General features: G+C 43.3%; 1 pseudogene; it reads left to right on the top strand.

Annotated features, from left to right (window-relative positions):
* Positions 1 to 2,408: 2,408 nt before the first annotated feature.
* On the top strand, positions 2,409 to 3,861 carry LOC101522365 (ras GTPase-activating protein-binding protein 1-like; annotated as a pseudogene).
* Positions 3,862 to 15,436: the final 11,575 nt, after the last annotated feature.

Raw genomic sequence — 15,436 nt, 5'->3', positions numbered from 1 at the left:
CCACTTTGAAATTCTTATTTTCTATGAAGTCTTTCCTCCTCCAAATTCAAATTAACCTCTCCCACCAGACTCAACAAATAAACATTAGAGTGACTACTAAATGTTGAGATCCTTTGAGGAGTAAGATACACATTGGGGGAAAAAGTACGGGACATGTGACTCTTCTACTAGAAGATTAATCAAATAATCAATAAGGAAAGATAAGATTGACTGTAATGCATGATGTAATTGAGTGGTCACAGTGCTATGATAGAGAGCTATGACCATAGTAAGTCAGAAACTGTAAATCGTGTCCAACCTGCAAGTTAACAAAACAACCTGCCAGTTTTACACACATATATACGGAGAAAGACAAAAGACTCTAGAGTTGGAGATATGGGCAGCTCTTGTTACACATGCCATACATCAGCCATTATATCAGTTCCTCCCTGTCCCTCCTACACAGGAGGCATAATGGCATGAGAGATGGGTGTTACCTGTTCTTGCAATAAGGCACACAAGTGAGAAATCTTCAAGTTAGTAAGGAGGGTGTCCATTTCCACATTCCTCTGGAGAACAGAGACAAACATAGACAAGTCTTCTCCAGGAAGTAGAGGAAAGAAATGTGATTCCTCTGGCACTCCAAGGAGGGGAAAGTCAGACTCTTCTCTCCTAGATGTCTCCAGGGCTCCAGAGAGGTGTGTCTCAAAATATTTCTAGGGAAATGCTCTTAACATCCAAGGTTATTTGCCATTCAAAAATGTTATTTGACATGCAGGCTTAGAGCAGTTAAGGAAAGAAAAAAATAATCTCCCCTCATCATGAAGATGGAAGGAATGTTTCCTGAAGAAATAAGGTTTTGTTGAAGAATGGTAAGAGTTCATGGGATTGGGGCGTAATGTCGGGGGCGTGGTGTTGTTGAGGAAGTGCCACGTGGCCATAACATGTGTCAAGAGGTGAATCTGGAGAGATCAGATGATGCAGGTGGTGGCTGGCCCCTGGAAGAGTTTGGCCAATCACACCAAGCGCAGTAGAAAGCTACAGATGTGTCTTAGGCCAACAAGTGACAGCCAGGGGTGTACACTTCTGCTCTGAAGAACGGACTGAGATCAGGAAGACCTTGGGTTCCAGCCTGATGTGGAACTTAGGTCAGCACACATTCTTCGTGTCTGTTTCCTCCACATCCCGCTCTTCCTGATACAGAGAATTGGACAAAGTGTAGCAAACTGTGGGGCTGTGACAAGGAGTGGTCAGGGAGGTTAAATCACATATGGGAAGCTCCTACCTCCCTGTAGCTTTTATTTTAATATGCTCTGACATAAGAATGTTGGAAATGTCAATTTATATCTTCTAATCTTCCAATTTTATCTGTTTAGGATACTTTAATACACATGTCAGAAAAGATTTAGAAGAAATTTTTTGTCAAATGTTCATCTTCTGTAAAAGGTAATCCCTGCATTAGATAAAATCAGGGTGGCTTTAAATAAGGGCTGGCTTTGGTGACCTCATGGATAAGAAAAAAGAACTTAAAAATCAACCTAAGCATCAATCAGTAAACAAATGAGCAGGGCCCAGCACGGTGGCCTAGCAGCTAAGGTCCTCACCTTGAACGTGCCCCAGGATCCCATATGGGCGCCAGTTCTAATCCCGGCAGCTCCACTTCCCATCCAGCTCCCTGCTTGTGGCCTGGGAAAGCAGTCGAAGACAGCCCGAAGCCTTGGGACCCTGTACCCGTGAGGGAGACCTGGAGGAGGTTCCCGTCTCCTGGCTCCGGATCAGCACAGCACGGGCTGCTGTGTTCACTTGGGGAGTGAATCATCAGACGGAGGATCTTCCTCTCTGTCTCTCCTCCTCTCTGCATATCTGACTTTGTAGTAAAAATAAATAAATCTTTATGTATATACATAAAAGACAAGTGCCACCTGAGTTCACTCCTATGTGGCATCTAAAAGGGGAACTGGTAGCAGCAGAGAATAAAACGGTGGTTACCAGAGACTGGGAGTGGGGCTTGATGATTGAGGAACCCTTGCTTCAAGTATGCACAATTTCCGATAAGCAAGAGCAACAAGTTCAAGAGATCTGTTATGCCACGTGGCGACTAAGGTTGACAACGATATACTGTGTAGAAAATCCCAAAGAAAGTGGATTTAAAGTACTCCCCCTTTTCTCCAAGAAGGTAAGTGTGTGAATTAATGCAGATGCTAATTCGCCCAATTAGCCATTCCACAACAAAGATATTTCAAAACATCATATTCTACCATCTATCAGTTATATAATTTTATTTGTCCACTAATTCTGAACCCAAAGCACTGGGATGAATAGAAAGTACTTGCAATCCCGATTAGCATAATGGGAGAACGTCGTAAATTAAAACAAAAGCTGATGGGACGCAGTTGCGAAAGCATTTTCTGCTTTCCTTCATACGGTGGAGCAACGCTCCTTCCTCTCCCACTAAGCCGCGCCGGTTCGAGGTTTTTGCTCCTGAAGGTTGAATTGACCAAAGCAATGGTTATGGAGAAGCCAGGTCCCGTGCTGGTCGGGCTGGAGTTTGTGAGGCAGTACTACACACAGCTGAATCAGGCCCCAGACATGCTGCGCAGATTTTATGGGAAGAACTGTTCTTACGTCCAATGGGGGGCTGGATTCCAATGGAAAGCCAGCAGACGCGGTCTATGGACAGAAAGAAATGCACAGGAAAGCGATGTCACAGAACTTCACCAACTGCCACACCAAGATTCGCCACATTGACGCTCCTGCTACTCTGAACGATGGTGTGGTGCAGGTGATGGGGCCGCTCCACAGCAACAACCAGGCGCAACGGAGATTCACGCCGACGTACGTCCTCACCCCTGAGGGATCTGTTGCAAAGAAGTTCTACGTTCACAATGATATCTTCAGATACCAGGATGAGGTCTTCGGTGGCTTTGTCGCTGAGCCTCAGGAGGAATCTAAGGAAGAGGTAGAGGAACCAGAGGAAGGACAGCAGACACCTGAGGTGGTACCTGATGATTCAGGAACCTTCTATGATCAGACCTTCAGCAATGACTTGCAAGAACATCCAGAGGAGCCTGTTCATGAAGCGGAGCCCGATCCTGAGCCAGAACCGGAGCAAGAACCTACCTCTGAAGTGCAAGAGGAAAAGTCCGAGCCAGTATTAGAGGAAACTCCTCCTGAACATGCGCAGGAGAGTTCTTCCCCCAACCTGCAGACATAACCCAGACTGTGCAGAAAGACTTGAGGACATTCTCTTGGGCATCTGTGACCAGAAAGAACCTTCCGGCCAGTGAAGCTGTTCCAGTTACTGGGATACCGCCTCATGTTGTTCAATTTCCAGCTTCACAAGCCTGTCTAGAGTCTAAGCCTGAATCTCAGATTCCACCACAGAGGCCTCAGAGGGATCACAGAGTGAGAGCAACGAATAAACATTCCTGCCCAGAGGGGACCCAGACCAATTCGGGAAGCTGGTGAGCAAGGTGCTGTTGAACCCCGAAGAATTGTGAGGCCCCCTGAGAGTCACCAGCTCTTCATTGGCAACCTGCCTCATGAGGTGGCCAAGTCCGAACTGAAAGACTTCTTTCAAACATATGGGAATGCGGTGGAGTTGCGCATTAACAGCGGTGGCAAGCTACCTAATCTTGGTTTTTATGTTTGATGATCCTGAGCCTGTTCTGAAGGTCCTTAGTCACAGGTTCGTCATGTTCAGGAGTGAAGTGCGACGGAATGTGGAAGAGAAGAAGGCTCAGGGTGCTAGGGACGGAGACCATCGCGATAACCACCTGCGGCGACCTGGAGGGCCTCGAGGTGGGCTGGGCGGTGGGGTGAGAGGCCCTCCGCGGGGAGGCATGGTGCAGGGGGGGCAGGGGCCTTGCTCCAAGGCAGTGAATTGCCCTCCGCTGATCGTCATGCAGCATGCAGCCCTTAGCGCCTGCAGAATGGTGAATTTCTTCAACCAGCCTTTCAAGTCTTAGAGAATGACCTAGTCTGTTGTAAACTGCTGAGGTTTGTACAACTTGACTTGTGCGTTAATGGTGTGTGCTCCCTTTCCTTCATTCTTCCCCCTTTAGTCCTTCACTTTCAATTTTGTGAAATGGTGTTTTAGGAGTATTGGATTTATAAAGAAGAAAACAGACTGAATTTCCTTGCTTATACTTTGCATATACAGACTGGACTTTTTAAAAATAGCCATTTCCCCAAAGGAATGTGTTTTTCTTAGTACTGACATTTGGCATGTTTCATTCACTGGAATATTTCTCATTTTCTACATGTTTTCAAAAACCTGAGATCCAGGATTTGTTAAACATTATGAAGGCAGGAAAAATCCAAATTGTTTCTTCTTTGAGATTCATAACCTTCCCGTGTACAAAAATTGCCATTGGAAAATTTGACGAGTTTGATTTTTGCTAGTATGGCTAATAACTGAATAAAAGGTGTTAACAGTAACTTTGTTTTGATATGTGATGACCAACCAATTGTGAAACAGTTTCTACCACTGAACCTTAAATTGTGAGATAGGTTTTTTTCTCGAACTGCTTTTTTTTTTTTTTGAAGTAGAATTTTTTTCATGTTTAGTTTGTATTTGTTAAAAAAAAAAAAAGTAGTCCTAAAATCCAAATAACAAAAAAATCAGAGAAAAAGTGTTGTGCCTTCTCTTTAATTGCAGTCTTGACAATTGTTTAAGCAAAAATTAAAAACACATACAAAAAAGCATACTAAAAAAAAAAAAAAAAAAAAAAAACCACCAGATTGGTTTTTACCAGGTCGGAGTACGTGGGAATTATGGAATCCCTTTGTCATCACCATGTATGTCTTCTGTTAACATTTGTTATGCCTTATTCTAAAACAGTCTCAAAGTGGAACACTTTGGGGACAAATGTTTCTCCTGAGTCCTTTGACATAGATAGTTCTGCATTTGTATTAAGTTTCATTTTGATATTTAACCAGATTCTTAATCATAGCCCATAAGAAGGAATGTGACTTTAGTGTTGAAGTTCACTGATATATTCAAGTGTCTACAATTTTTTTTCTGAAATCATAGCCATGTGGTAAATTTTCTATTTTGTTAAGGTTCTCTTATTGATGGGCATGTAGTGGGTATTTCTTGGAAAAGGACAATATTTATTAAAATATTTCTGGAAGGAAATTTTAAAAATAAATCAAACAAAAGCTGAAGATATGTGATGGGACAAGAGGGGGCGGAAGATACAATGGCATCCAGAAAGGACCTCTGGTGCTCGCTTCGGCAGCGCATATACAGAGAGGACCTCTGGAGTAATTGGTTTTATGTATCAGAACCAATTAAAAGTGTTACCTCTTGCATTTTCCCCTTCACCACAAATTTAATAACTTTATTTTCACTGCAGCTCCATCCATTTGAGTCTGGAAGTGCTATGATTCACTTCCCTAAAGCATTTGCATAACATGTATCCCGCAGGTTTCATTTCTGTAAATCACTGCTTTGTCGGGGGGGAAGGAGGGTGGATTCCAAGCGAGTGCCTGCCTTTGTGTAAGTTTTGAGACCAAAAGGAGATTGCATTTCCTGATTGCTAAGTTATCTGTGCTGTTCACCGAGAAATTATTTTCCCTGTAACACTTCCGTTTGTATATTTGATAAAGTTAATATCTGTGAAATCAGTTGATTCTCACTGCGCTAAATTATACCAGAATAGGCAGAAGATTGACTTCCTGGTATTGACAAGAGAGAACTCTCAATGTCTTTGGATTTATTATGTGTGGCAGTTGGAAAGAATTACAATAACACACAAAATTACTTTACATGTTTAGAGAGCAAAGAAAATTAACAGAGAAGGGTTCTCACAGTATTTTTGCGTTTTGATGAAGATTTCTGTTTCCTGTCAAACATTTCCTCGGAAATGAACGAGCAGCATACAATGCAAATTGATTTACCCACGCCTTAAGAAATACCTGAGGTTTAATTGCTTCTGAAACATTTATGCATACATACATAATTTAATGGCAAATTAATCCAGCTTTTATAATTACCTCCTATGGAGGCACGAGGTTCAGTCCCAAGGACTTAATTGTGGTTTGATGAAGCCATTTAGGTCACTACAACCAATAAGCCACACAGAAACTTTCTAAATACAGCAAGGGAGAAAAATCCATCCTTTTTGAGCCTGAGCACTAAAGAAGAAATATAGTATTTGTGCTAAATCTGAACACCGTGGGCCTCAGGAAATATTGCGCTGTTAATAATGAACTTTGTAAAAAATGTCTGCAGCATCACCCAGGAGCTCACAGCACAGCACTTGAACTTGAGTGATGCCTTTCCCTTGAGTCAGCATATCACATACATCTACTGGTCCAGTTACCTCCTGTGATGTTTCAGTCATCATCTTGTGCCACGTGTTGGACCACCCGTTTCCTCTCCTTTACCGCTTTGCAGGCCAAGGCTGTATCCCTGGTTATAGCTGTCGGGTAGAGACTGATCAGATAACGCAGTGTCTTAGATTTCATCACCAGGATAACAACTTTCTTGGCTCCAAGAATTTATATTTTAAAAGGCCAGGCAATCCCTTCTCCATTCAAACTAAAAATTAAACATTTTGCCACTCTACTAGTTGGCATGGTAGCTAAAACTGGTATCAGATTTACAGCTGACTAAATCATTCAGTTATCTGGCACATTCTACTCCTAGTGGGACCATGCAGAAATCAGTATAATTGAATGGTGTAGGCAGGAGTCTGAGACTTGAAGAGGAAGTGCCATGAGAACAAGATGATAATGTGTACAGACAGGCTCCTTATCCCAGCACGTGAAAGGGACCTTGGTTCACTGCTCTCTGTGTGGACCCTAGAGCAACATCTGCACCCAGTCAGTTCTCAGTATTTATCAAATGGATGGTAACCCCATGCGCTGTACTCTACATCACACTATCTAGGAAATGTTTGATACCTTCTCTTTGAACATCGTCCACCCTCTAGAGCCCTCATTGTCCTGCTCACCACCCACTCAGCCTGTTCTTCAGACTTAGTGATTCTCACCAGACTCCTAAACAATGCTCAGTTCTCTCCATTACAAAGCCTTCTGGCACAACTCTGCTCATATGAACTTCTCACGTAATTGAGCACTTGCTCACGGGCTCTCATGTTGACTTTTCATCGTATGCTCGTCTTGTCTCTCAGCTCCTCTCCGCCTTGTTTAATTCAACCAAGCCAGGTGGATCTGTGCTCATCTGCAGGTGGAATCCATTTGTACTGAAGATCAAACAGGTAAACAGCGAAGTGTTGGCAAGACAGCAAACTGAATCCCTTTAACTCTTGCTGTTACAGTGGAAAAGAGAAAAGGTAGGTAGAATAAAATGAAAAAAAGAGAAATAAATTCTCATGGAAGATCCTCCTAGATAGCAATGCATTTTCCTCCCACAGCCATAATACACCATGAGATCCTGTTGTCCAGAAGACAGAACATTCATTTTAGAGTAGGTATATTGTTCAGTAAATTTATAGTAAGGAGAATTGGACCTTCTAGCACTTCTGCAGAAATAAGTCATGTCATCTGACTGATGGCTTCCACTGTACCCTAGTGAGAACTTCATGACAAGGGCCAGCCAGGAGTTTCACCTGTAAATGATTTTTAATCTCAGAAACACGTATGTCGGGGTAGGTAGCCTGTTAATAAATGGCTTCACCTTTTGCCTCAAGCAAATAGCTCTCATTCTCAGTTGTGATTCTCACCACACAGTTAGCTCCTTCAAGAGAGCTTAGCAAGGCGACTACTGCTCATGACCATGGCAGTTCAGCAGACAGATGTCTAGAGGACACTGACCAATGAGGCAAATGCTGGACAAGGACAGTTCTTTATAACCAGGAAACCAGTCTGGCCTCAAATGAGAATGTGGAAGAGGCTCTAACCTCCATTTTCTCCAGGCTCTATTTCTTCTTCTTTTTTCTTTCAAAATTATTTCTGATCACAAGACATAGAAAGTCATAATACCAGTGTCTGGGATCTGCTACCTGCCCATTTGCCCGCTTTGTGCAGCTATTAATATCCTTTGTACAATAGCAGGTTCACAGTGCCTCCACACCTTTTCAACAGCTATGGAGTGTAGGTGACCAGGTGGCAAGCTGAGCCACAGGCCATGCCCACTTACAATGGGGAGGCTTCCCTTCGATGAATATTCCAGCTCAGCCCTGCAAACCTTTTCTAAAATGATGAACAGGCCACAGACCCACCATGTCTCCACAATCTTCAAGGGCTACGCCCGGCAGAAAGACCTCCAACAATAGCAGTGATGGAGGTCCTCTTGCGCCCTCAGATGTCTGTGTCCCGGGCTCCCCGTGGTGGTGATGGAGTCAGGACAGGCCAGATGAAGCATGAAGAATAAAATGTTTATTGGTCTCAGACCAGGAGTCCATGAATCTTGAGAATCTATGCAAATTCATTATTTTTTTAACTGTTTCCATGGCCTTGTGAGTTACTTTTTCTTCTCGCAATGAATCTTAGTCTTCTTTTCGTCCAGTTTGGCTGTCACTGCCTGGTTCTTCCAGCCAACTTGATGAGCATTCAGGTAGGTCAGCTTCCTCACAGGCTTTTAGACAAACAGCCTGGAGCACCGCAGAAACCATTCACTGCTGTTTCTTGTCGTTGGCTGGCAGGATTCCATCAAACATCTTGAGACAATCAGGACAGCCTGGCCCGTCGGGTCTTATGCAGCAACATACCTCACACAATTTGTCAAAATCCGAGACTGGGAACGTGAAAGTGGTAGGGGTCCCAGGAGGAAATGGCGTGCATCACTTCAGAAGGAAGGCCAGGGACTTGAATTTCTTTCTGTGGAAACTACCAGATATGCTGCTACCTTCTCAGTGCACCCCCACCACCTTCCACCCAGCAGCACCTGCTGGACCAACAGAGATCAGATGCCCATGGCCATGCGGCACCATGTCCGGCCACCACATTCAGCAGCCACCTGGGAAAGCCGGTCTTACTTGCACTCTCTCCCTACATCGTGACCTTAAGGAATGTGGATTTTTATGGGCCGCCACACACCCTTCCCATGTCACAGGCTCATTAGTAACAGCTACTGTAGGTGATATTTAGGGGAACTCTGCCCACATGAACTGACATGATCATGTTAGACCATCACATCCTCTCCTCATCCTCTGGATAGTCCCTTCATCTGGCTGAAACCCAGAAGCTATAGCCATAGTTTTCCTTCATGTCTTGTGGGAGTCAGCAAAAGCCAAATATTCCATATGTACTTAACTGAATTAAAATTCACTCCATTTAAAGTTTAGAAAATCGTTATTTTCAGATATTGAAATAGAATAATTAGAACAGTTTCTTAGGGTTGGAGCTGTGGGTCCCTTCCTACTATGTTGGCATCCCGTATGGGTGATGATTTGAGTCCCACTAGCCATTTCCTATCCAGATCATGCCTTAGCCTGGGCAAAGCAGCAGAGGATGGTCTAAATGCTTGGGCCACCACGTGCACATAGATAACCTGAAAGGAGCCTCTGGCTCCAGCCTTCAGCTTGGCCCAGTCTTGGCCATGGAGGCCATTTTGTGGAGTGAGCTGGTGAACCAGAGGATGAAAGACCTTCCTATCTCTATTTCTCCATGTCTCCATAACTCTGCCTTTAAAATAAATAATTAAGAGCCCGGCAGCATGGCCTAGCGGCTTAAGTGCTCGCCTTGAAAGCCCCGGGATCCCATATGGGCGCCGGTTCTAATCCCGGCAGCTCCACTTGCCATCCAGCTCCTTGCTTGTGGCCTGGGAAAGCAGTTGAGAACGGCCCAAAGCTTTGGGACCCTGCACCCACGTGGGAGACCTGGAGGAGGTTCCCGGCTTCGGATTGGCATGCACCGGCCCATTGCGGCTCACTTGGGGAGTGAAACATCGGATGGAAGATCTTCCTCTCTGTCTCTCCTCCTCTCTGTATATCCGGCTTTCCAATAATAATAAATCTTTAAAAAATAAATAAATAAAATAAATAAATAATTAAATCTTGAAAAAATAAGTCTCCTCACCTGTCAAACTCTGAGACTGTTTGTAAGCAATGTTTACTGGGTCTCCCTTCAAATTTTAAGAAAATACTAATTTGCAAAGGAGGAATATAGTGAACTGTCATCTGCTTCTTAATGGGTTGTGCTATAAGAAACAGAGTTCTACTACCAAAACCCCACTGAAGTTTGCACAAATTCAAGACATCTGACATTTTTATAAGTAAGTTATGTTTCTGCAGCATCAATAATTTTCTGTTATTTAAGGCATGACTGTAGACCTCAAAGTTTTTGAAAGCAATATTTCAAGGATTATTGTTTATAAAATTAGAGCATCTTCCCTAATATTCACATTTTGAACGTCTCCAGCCTAGCAACATGCAATGGCAGGAAGCAAATGTACTCTGTCTAGGAAAAACATCTGGCACAACTACCTTCCACGACAGAGGTCCTTTTTGCAGAAACATGAGAGAGCTTTATCAGTTCTCAGGACTTTCCTTATGCCTTTAATACCAAACTCATCCTTCCTGATATAAATTAAACATATATTTAATTTATTTGAAAGGTGGGTTTAAAGAGCAAGAGGGAAAAACCAAGAGACAGATTTTCCATCCTCTGTACAGTCCCCAAATGGCTGCAGCAGTTGGACTGGACTAAGCTGAAAGCAACAGCCTGAAATTCTCTCTGGGTTTCCCATGTGGCATTTGCAGAGAGCCAGATCAGAAACAGAGCAGTCAGAATCAAATCAGTACTGTGGTATAGGATGCAAATGACACAGTAGACTCTAAACAAGCTGTGCCACGCGGCTGTCCTTAAAATCAGCTGTGTACCTGGTGCAACTCTGTCTGATCCTTATTTCTTAGACGTGAGTCCCCCAACGTCACTGATGTGAACTCCTGCATGCTTTGAAAGACTCGCAGTTTCACATTTCAGTTTACTTTGTGTTTGCACTGAAACATTGAATCCATGTGGTGGGCTGGACGGGAGCAAGAGCGGGAGAGGACATCTAGGAGCAGACCGAGTATTTGGTCAGTTAATATGTGAATACTTTCATGCTTCTGTTTTCCAACAAGTTTGTAATCACGGTGAATCTGATAATAAATATTAAGATAATTAGGACCCTCTTATATATCAAAATGCTAATGACAGGAACTCTAGTGGGATTATGGGTAATAAAAATGATAACTGACATTAATTGTTTGCTATGCATGTTAAGCACTTTAAAATGATGACCTCATTTTAGATTCACAGAAACTCCCCCCCCCCCCCAAGAGAGCTACTATTATTTTTCCTCTTTTCAATTGAGGAACCTGAGGTTTAGAGAGGTTAAAATTCTTACCCAATACCACAATGGTAAGTGATCAGGCAGGGACTTAACTCACTTGTCTGACATCAGAGCACACAATCTTCATCATCTCACTTATAATTTCTTCCTTCATGCAAAAAAAAAATTATTACCACTGCTACAATGGTCACAGTGGTGATTTCCTCCAATGGCTAAGCAGAGCACTCACCTCCTATAGTTTATCAGAGAATTCTTTAATCTGTTAACGCTCCATTTGATAAGTACAATTCCTCTCCGAAATTGATTTCTCTGGACTTTTATTATACTTAATACTAACCTTTCCTTTTTTAAAAACATGAACCTGTAGTCAAAGGTTCTTCATCGCTGGCCAATCTCTGGCTAGAAACCTGCGGCTTTTGTTGTTTTCAAATTTCTGCTTTTGGTGGGAATACCCACTCGCCTCTTCCTCCTGAAGTACCTCAGGACACAGGGACCCCAAAGAAGAAACTCAGCTAAGTTAGATGGGCCGGAAATTACATAGTCTCCTTGCAGAAGACAGGAAACATTTATTTAGAAATTGTAAGTTTTTCATTTGGGTAACATCTGTTCATATTCTTCCTTGGTATTCATATTCATGTTGATCACAGTATGTTAAAGATCATCTTTATAGGTTTTTACTCATTTTACATGTTATTAGTGTTAGCGCTTTATTTGTAGTATTTGTGCAGTGAACCTGTAGTAATTGGATAACCCAAACCATAAGATAGCTACTTACATCAAACTTTTCAAAAGTTTATGGAAAATGGACTTTAAAATATGCTTATTTTGGTGCTAGAAACTTTTAAAATCCATTCGTGGTTTTTTCATAATGTATATTTTCATAAAGTTTTTGAAGATTCCTTGTATGCACAGATTTCAAAAACTTTTTGCAGTAAATTGAGTCAATTCCATTTCAGTGACCTCTCTGAAGTCACCTCATATAAAAAGTCTTGAGTAACAAGGAACCATAGACAGAAACATTGCAGGAGTGAGGGTGCAGATCGGGACTCCTTCAGACAAACAGAAGACCATGGAAGGGCAATGGAAGGGGACAATGGAAGGAACTTGGGCTCTGACAGGCAGCCTGGGGAGGGTTGTGCTACCAGTAGCCCCCGAATACCTCCCCAGCCATTTTCAACAGTTGTCAGCAGTTCAGTGACAACTGGTACACAGAGAGCTCCATGCAACTGTGGTGCCTTCAACACCAGAGCATTTACATGTCAGTCAGTTAGTGCCTTGCACACCAAGGGCCAAGAACATTAGCCAGAGTGCCTCCCTTGATCCTCTGTAGTCAACATCAGGACCAGCTGAAGTCAGGTTAGATTTATGATGTTCTCTCCAATAAGCCAAGAGATTAAGGACTGATAATCTGGATGGAATAAATCCATAGATGAAGGAACACACTTCAAAGGGTGAAAAGGACTTTCTTGCCAGTGACATGTGATCTGTTATTAGTACCCGAGGCTGTTCTGGAAGCTAGACTTATTTCTGTTGACCAATTGGGAAAAGCGATGTGCACCTGCCCACACCAGATTCTCATGGAAAGCTTGCAGCCCCCTATTCTCTTTCCCATTGTCTAGAAGACCGAAAAACACAAGACTGCCTGTGAACTTTCTGTGATAATGGACACATATCTCCCCTCTCTCGCACGGTATCTACTAGCCCCATGTGAACACTGGAAATAGGGCAAGTACAGCTGGCACCTTGAATATTTAATTTTTAATATGGTTTAAATTTAAATGCAGCTATTATGTTGGACACTGCAGCCTAGCAGTTGGTGAGGCCACAAGATGAAAGCTGAGTTCCTGAAATCATTATGTAAAGGAGAGAGAACACTCTTTCTATCACATATTTTTTATAATTTGGGGGTGTCAGAGGATTGATTTGGCTTTGCAATTAACCTGTTTTAACTAACACCTCCAGGAAAATCATCCTAATTGCTTTATACATGTTGTGGAATTGGCCAAATAGAGTAGTCTGGGTGTGACTGAAAACAGATGGAAAGGAATGGAAAATGTAAATGTTCCTCTAAATTGCTAGAACTATTTGGCAGAGATAGATAGTAGCCAATACACTAGGAAGCAAAATAAAGCATATCAAGGACACAGAAATTCTTAACATGGTTATTGTTTGAGACTCCATCAGTTTTATTCTGACTAACTTATAAACAAAACTTCCTTTTACTATAAATAGAACTCCCTCCACCCCGATAAATGAGAAATCATTCTGACACAACCTCACATGCAGTACACTAATGTAACACCACCTTTCTCTAGAAGCCACAAGTACCCCCAAACAGTTGCATATTTCCTCAACATTCATTGTCAATAACCAATTCTTGCAGCAAATTCTGAACACTGGCAGCCTGCACAGCTCCCAAACAAGCAGTTCACAAAAGTAGTCCGTCTATGCTTGGTATATGCTTGCAATGAAAGAGTCTCAACTGAACTTGAACTGTGGTAATGCAACAAGGTGGAGGAATCCACCATGGGGGGGGAAGGGCTTGGGGAGGGGTGGGGGGAAATCCCAGTACCTATAAAAGTGTGTCACATAATGCAATGTAATTAATAAAAAATAAATTAAAAAATAAATTAGTTTTTTTAAAAAGTAGTCCAGGCACACCAGGATTGTTCCTCTCCTCTTGCAAGAGCTGTGCCAGCTTCGCAGTGGGTCTGTGCTAAAGGTGTAGAGTTTAGTAACTATTCTAAGACAACTTAGAGCATGCTCTCTTAACTGATTATTACCATTGTACCTGCGAAAGCTGAAGAAAGTCTGGCTGTCTTCCCTGCACAGCTCCACAGATGGGAAGAAGTTGAAAATAAAAAGTACATTGAGATATGAAGGCATGAGTAAACTGATGGCTGTTTAGCTTGCAGTCATTTTTTAAAAAGACTAGCCATCACTACCACCAGGAAAGGTCATGACAGTGGCTGTGAAGAGCAGTGAGCCCTCACAACGCAGAGGCTGCTGCTATAATTAAAGCCGAGGCCACAGCATGGAGGCTGATCTCAGCTCCATGATGTCCTCCCAGCTTTCTCTGGACGTGTCCCTCTAGGAAGACCTTTTTGCTCTTGACTATGGAACCCGTGATTAGGAGTCGGACATACCCTGTTCATGGTGTGACTGCTTCTCTTCCCGCCAGCCGTGTGACTGGGAGTAGGTGTCCCCTTCCCTGGAAGGATGAAAGGGCGGAGTGCAGACACGTGAAGCCCATAGGAACCGCACATGGTTCCGTTCAATGCATGAAGCTGTTCTGTATTTTCTGAGAGTTTTCAATCCTCCCCCACCTGACAGCACCCCTCTGTCTCAGCTCTAAGGGTCACACAGCAACCCTGGCCCATTTCATTTTTTAAAGCCTCAAATGTCATTCATTGAAAACTGCTTCATAGCGCAGCTGAAAAACATAGGCCCCTTTCAGCAATCAGATAAAAAGGAAGCCACTGTACTAGGTAGCTACACAGGTCACTCATTACAAAACAGAGAGGTGGGACATTAGTAGACACTCCAAACTCTAAGCCAGACAGCCTTCTCTGGGCTGCCTTGGCTGCCAATCTTACCACTTTCCTTGCTTCCATTACTGCTCTATGTGATAAACTGCATTCCCCCCTTAACTTACAAGACACATGCGTGATGATCACACCATGGGTAATTCATGCGGGGTCTCCCACCTTTCTCATTGTGACGCGGATTGATGGGATTTGAATGTTTGACATGCAGTCATCATTCAGAGCTTGCATTCTTTTTTTTTTTTAAAGATTTATTCATTTTTATTACAGCCAGATATACACAGAGGAGGAGAGACAGAGAGGAAGGTCTTCCGTCTGATGATTCACTCCCCAAGTGAGCCGTAACGGCCGGTGCTGTGCCGATCCGAAGCCGGGAACCAGGAACCTCTTCCGGGTCTCCCACGTGGGTGCAGGGTCCCAAAGCATTGGGCCGTCCTCGACTGCTTTCCCAGGCCACAAGCAGGGAGCTGGATGGGAAGTGGAGCTGCCGGGATTAGAACCGGCGCCCATATGTGATCCCGGGGCTTTCAAGGCGAGGACTTTAGCTGCTAGGCCACGCTGCCGGACCCCAAAGCTTGCATTCTAATGGCCTGGAGTTTTCCAAAACCTGGACTTCCCAATCATGAATGCCAGGAGGGTATCAATTGTCTACCAAGATCCTGGA

Source organism: Ochotona princeps, chromosome 3 (genome assembly GCF_030435755.1).
Source record: "Ochotona princeps isolate mOchPri1 chromosome 3, mOchPri1.hap1, whole genome shotgun sequence".
NCBI classification, from domain to species: Eukaryota; Metazoa; Chordata; class Mammalia; order Lagomorpha; family Ochotonidae; genus Ochotona; species Ochotona princeps.
This window is presented reverse-complemented; position numbering and strand designations above follow the sequence as displayed.